This window comes from Triticum urartu, chromosome 7 (genome assembly GCF_003073215.2).
Source record: "Triticum urartu cultivar G1812 chromosome 7, Tu2.1, whole genome shotgun sequence".
NCBI classification, from domain to species: Eukaryota; Viridiplantae; Streptophyta; class Magnoliopsida; order Poales; family Poaceae; genus Triticum; species Triticum urartu.
Genome location: NC_053028.1, coordinates 601,843,862 through 601,849,624, shown reverse-complemented (window position 1 = coordinate 601,849,624; position 5,763 = coordinate 601,843,862). Strand labels below are relative to the sequence as shown.

General features: G+C 40.7%; 1 long non-coding RNA gene across 1 annotated transcript; it reads right to left on the bottom strand.

Annotated features, from left to right (window-relative positions):
• Positions 1-3,884: 3,884 nt before the first annotated feature.
• LOC125520745 lies at positions 3,885-4,452 on the bottom strand. The gene is made up of 3 exons (XR_007288805.1): positions 4,327-4,452; positions 4,159-4,249; positions 3,885-4,078 (listed from the first exon to the last, which is right to left on the bottom strand). It is a non-coding gene; the product is annotated as an uncharacterized LOC125520745 (long non-coding RNA).
• Positions 4,453-5,763: the final 1,311 nt, after the last annotated feature.

The window sequence follows — 5,763 nt, the reverse complement described above, 5'->3', positions numbered from 1 at the left end:
CAAGGCAACTTTTGCCAACCGTAGGTTATACGGTGAGGATCAACCAGACCGATTTCCTACAAGAGAAACCCTAAATTGTTAACCACCATGAGATATCGATAGTTGTTTAGTATTGGCACTAGACCCGTCAGCTAAGAAGACCCAATCTCGGAACAACCTTACCAAGAGGAAATGACAGAAGAATTGAGGAAAAGGTTATGCCACTACCGGAAGAGCCCCGAGAAGGAATTATCCTTACGATCTGAGAAGACCGACACTGTCAAGAATAAGGATGGAGTATATGAGTTTTGATGGAACCGTAACAATGTTTCTAAGGGTGGTAGCACCCGAGACCCCGGAGACGATCGATGGATTTTGAGAAGACCCTGACCCTAACCTATTTCTTTCTAGCCTCTCCGAATCTCGAGGATGAGATTCATTTTAAGGGTGGTAGGTTTGTAACATCCCAAAATTCTAAATTTTGGAATGTTATAATAAATAGATAGATTTGATTGTTTGTTTGAATGATTGAGTGAAATTTGAAACTTTTTGAAAGTTAAAAGAGAGGGAATAAAAGGACTTTCCAAAACTTTCATTTTTGCATTTTTATGATCTCCGTGAATTCAAATTCTTTTCACCACCAAACCCTGGAGAGAAGATGACAAGACTTCTTCCGTTTATTTAAATGAAAAGGGGTGTTGAAAATATTTGAATTTTATTTGGAAATATTTTCAATTCTGAAACTTTATGCAGCTCAACGATTTTCACGAGAGAAGATAAAAGGACTTCTTCAAATTATATGAAATATGAGTTGAAAGTTAAAAGGATCAAAATCAAAATCCTTTTGAAATTATTTTCAATTTGGAGTTATTTGGGTTTTATTCAAATTATTTTTCTCCAAAAATAAAATACATGGAAAATAGGGTAACATGATTCCCTACAATAGAAAACTGGAGAAAAATTAATTTGAAATGATTTTGGTATTTTCAAAATGATTTTTAGTGGGTTTTATTGAATCAGTATCATCGTTGATTTATTTGAATTTTTGTAGATTTTATTTAAAGTTATAAAAAAATGTTCACGTCATAGAAAATTGTTTTCTAAAAAATTTCATATATTATATGCCTATATAATATTTTTATTTATTTTTTGTTTTTATTTTTTTTCTGAGAAAATGTTTTATAAAAAAAAGATCCTTTCGGACTGACTGAGCCGAGCCCAGCCGGCCCAGCATCGCGTCACGGCCCAGCCGGCCTGACGCCATGCCTCGCCGTCTTCCAGCTCGGGACGGAGTCCCGAGCGAGCACGCACCGCCGCTGCCGTGCCCGACCTCGCCACCTCGCGCCTTGCCCCCTCCTTCACGCCTCGGATCCTCCCCTCCCCTCCATAAATCGAGCCGCCCCGGACCCCGGCCTCTTTTTCCTCAAACCGGAGCCGCCATCACCTCCCGCAGCCTCGCACAAACCTCGCCGGAGTCCGAACTCCGACGAGATCCGTTGCCGTCACGCCTCGCTCCACCGCCGCAAACGCCCGACGCCACCACCCCCTTCGGACTCGCCTCGCCGAGCCACTCCTCCCCATCTACTTCGCCGGCGCCGTTGAGCCCCGGAGCCGCTGTCCCGTTTGAGCCGAGCCGCCATCGCTGCCGATTTCCTCGCCGCCGACATCGTCAGCCACCGCGGTAACCGCCACCTGCCCTCGTCCGTCCGATCTGGATCCAACGGTCCAGATCGAGGTGTTTCTTTTTTTCCTCTGAAACGTTTTGTTTTATTTAATGGACGTTCGCTGGTTTAGCCTCTGTAGTGAACGGTTTTCGTCGTGTATGCTTCCGTAGCGAACGTTCGTTTGATAGGATTTTTATTTTTATTTTAATTTCGGGCCAGGGACCTATTCGTGATAATTTCTTCACAGATTAGTCCCTGTACTTCAAACAAACACATCTTTTTACTCGTTTATCCAAATCCAATGAAACCAACGCCCACTTCTTCGTCATGAACTCCTCTATCCACTAAAACAACTTAAACATGTTTTTGAAAGTTTAAAATTTGAATTAGATCAGATTCAGATTCAAACTTCGTTTGATCGTGACTTGAGTTTCGTAGCTCCGTTTGAGTTGATTCTTTTTGCAAAGCGAAGCTTTTGACCTAAACTTTCTGATGAGGCCAAATTCATATAATTTTGGTACTGTTAGAAATTGTTTTATGTTGCAAGAGTTATTTGCTTGGTTTTGATGTTTTCCGAACTGTCTTCTTTGTTCTTCCCGATCTCCTGAGTGATGGCTTATGTGTGGTTACTGTTGCTTGCTCATGATAGATTGAACGGAGTGTGACTAGTAGAACTATCAAGAGTTAGGAGTGCGAATCATATTCATCAACATTATAGGCAAGTTCGCACTTTGATCATATTCCTTTAATACCCAGTTTTTATGCATTAGTTCCAATCCTCAAAAAATTGCATCATTAGGATCTGTTTAATATGTGGGTTTTGGGAATTAGATGAGGTAGTACCTATTACCTATTTTATTATCAAACCTTTGGGAGTTACTTCTACGTTTGCTTATGCCATGTTATGCTAGTAGACGTGGATTGGGTGAGTGTATCCATGACAGATGTGAGATTGATAAATTAAAGCTTTATTAAAGGTGGCAACTTAAACACACATCTGGGTGGATTGAGGCACCTGGGTATTCCAGCGATTGCCTGTTTTTTTTATGGACCGCCACCCAGGCTCAAAGGGATCATAAGATTATTCATCTAGAAACTTCCGTGTGCAGCCACAAGCTACTATGGGCTCTAGCATAGTTGACTAAGTCGTGCGAACTCTTACAATGGTTGACTAGCAGATGTAGGGGATGTAGGTTGGTACTGTCTACCCCGATCGTAAGGTTCTAGCGCTTCTGAAAGACTATGTCTTGGTCATCCGTTTCTCAAACATCTTGTAGTGCGAGAATCCCAACGGAGGAGATCAAGTCTTGTGGGGAAAAGTGCGCAAACCTCTGCAGAGTGTACAAACTAATCATGATTAGCCATGTCCCCGGTTATGGACATCTTGAGTATCTAGTTCTTGGATTTATCATGTTGATCTCATCACTTTACTTAAATAATTTGTTGGGTTGTTAATGATTAATTTTAATTGGGATTGAGAGGGTGTCTACACTCTCAATGTTTAACAACCACCATGATTGTTAAATAAAATTTATTCCTTTGCAGCAGGGAAAAATTGGCTTTATGCAAAACTGTAACCATAGAGCTTTTCCACCAGCCAAATATGCATGTAGTGATAGCCTTTATTCATCATTCTCTATGGTGTGAATTTGCCAGTACATTCAATGTACTGACCCTTTGTGGCTGCAACGTCTCATGTTGCAGGACTTCTTACGACGAGTAAGTGATACGTTAGGGTTACGATTTCTACACTCAACTTTGTCGTTGGTGTTGATGGGAATCCACACCCTTTGTTACTTCCGCTATTTGGATTGAGGTAATAGTATTTACGTTATTTTATACATGTGATTTACCTCTGTTATAAATCCTCGAGTACTGTGTGTGTCAGCATACCGATCCAGGGATGACACGTAAGCACAAAGACTGGACCGTCTGAGGTCGGGTCGCTACAGTGTATGGATGGAGTTATACTATACGAGGTAGTATATGATGCGAGGAACGGAATGTCTGAAAACATCACCTGGTCTACTTTGAGTATGTTGTGAACCTGCCATGGTGCAACACAAAAGTACTCTGGTTCACCTGGAGCACCAAACCTGGTCCAAACTGGTCTGGTCTATAACCGTAAAATTTAGATAGAATTAAAGATAAATAAACAACCAACATAGCTAGTGGATGCCACCATCAATCACTCTTTAAACTTTAAAAATATTTCAAAAAATGTCATCTGATCAGCACGGGCATTCAAACAGATTATTACCTAGCAAGCAACTAAACATGACAATATTTTTAGGTATTTATCGATGCAGCAGTCCTCCTTAGCCACCAATAAATCTCAACGCTGCTCTAACTTGATCTGGAATGTTATCCTTTGCTTCATTCTCCCTGACCATCAGCATCTGGACCATTAGTCGCTTCCTGAGACTTTGTGGATCCTTCAAATTAAGCATAAAAAAGTCAGAAGATATATTTAGCAAATATATGAAAGCTGTAACCTCATTACAAATGCACTTACATCAGTCCTAGGCATGTTATGAACGATGTCATTCCCGATAGTTTCATACAGATGGGCCATCTCCTGTAAAACTTTGAATCCGGAGTCCATGCTGTCACAAAAAAACACAATATTGTAATAGCTATATCAGAACACACACTAATACCTAAGACAAATTTAAAACAGTACCGCCGAGGTGAAACATGAATATTCTCTTGTTCGGGCCATTCCAGAAGTTGGTTGTTCCTATCAGGGGCCTCCTGTTGCAAGACAAAGCTCAATTCTTGCTTCACTAAAAGGGCTTCCCTTTGAAGTTCAGTGTCATGGAAGTCCTCCTCAAACTGAAATAAAGCCTGGTTTGAACAATCAATAATGATAGTCCTCTCCATTTCCATTTTCACTGCTAAAAGACCGTATGATGAATCCATGTGTGCTAGTGGGAGAATACACTGCATTTGGTAGACAAAGGTAAATGGCAAGCAAAATAACCAAACTAATTACTAACAATGAGAAAACTTACAATTGTAAGGGTGTGAAACACGTCGTATCTTGGAAAAGGTTCAAGCACGACATTGTTAATCAGCGCATTGGTGCACTGTTCTTGGCTTAACCAAGTCTGCCTTAGCGCTCGTGCTTGCCCATGGAATCCTAAATTGAAAAAATGTGTCTTTCCAACAGAGCTGGTGCCTGCGCTCCTCCCCGCTGCGTCGGTAGTAATCCTACGCACGGCAAGATTGAAGCACAACGGATGGACAACTCCATCTCCTCTGATGGTGTCTCGGATGATCCGTAGGCTAATCTCGACAGGGAATGGGCGTGGGCTATTAATCCAGATTGTGTTGTAAAAAGGAAGAACAAGGTTCATAATAGTCATAAGTTTAAATAAACGTAAACTCAAGCAATCCAACTGTGTTGGTGTCTATAACATATGACTAATTTAACGATAGTACATATCACATCAAATGACCTAATTTTTTTTTCAATCTCTACGTAAGTTTAGTATTTTTATATTATGAATGAGCAAAAACTTAAACAGATTGCAGTGTTTTCATAGTAGTTTATCACTTGTTCAATATTTTTGGGAGTGACTAGGGTGGACTTATACGATAACTTGTATAAAAATTATACATGTAAAGGGCAGTGGACCTAGACGATGAAGTGCAAACAAGATTAGATATTTAGGGCTGTAAGAACTTACTCTAGTTGTTCTTCGTCTGAGGAAAGCGTGATGAAATCGTACATGAATTCGACTGCGTGTCGCACTCCCCCCAAAATCGGCATTGCTTCATTACTGGGGCAAAACATCTGTCGTAGCACTGGAAAAGCGACGAGGGATCAGTGGACGACGATGAAGTCAAGACCCGTAGGATTTTATATTGAGTAGAGATGATGGCCGTAGGAAAGGTGCCCCTTAACGTTCCTTATTTGCATGTTTCCGTAAGAAAAAACTATCATAAATTAAGGCAAGATCTTTATTTTGATTGCACTATGCAGATAAATCAGAGACATATTAAATGTTTCCTAATATATGCCTCCCTTTCCCCATAACTTTCCCAATCGAAAAATAGAAAGAAACATGATTTACTCTTTCGCGAGCGATAGCTGCAACGCTCGATGCCCACACGG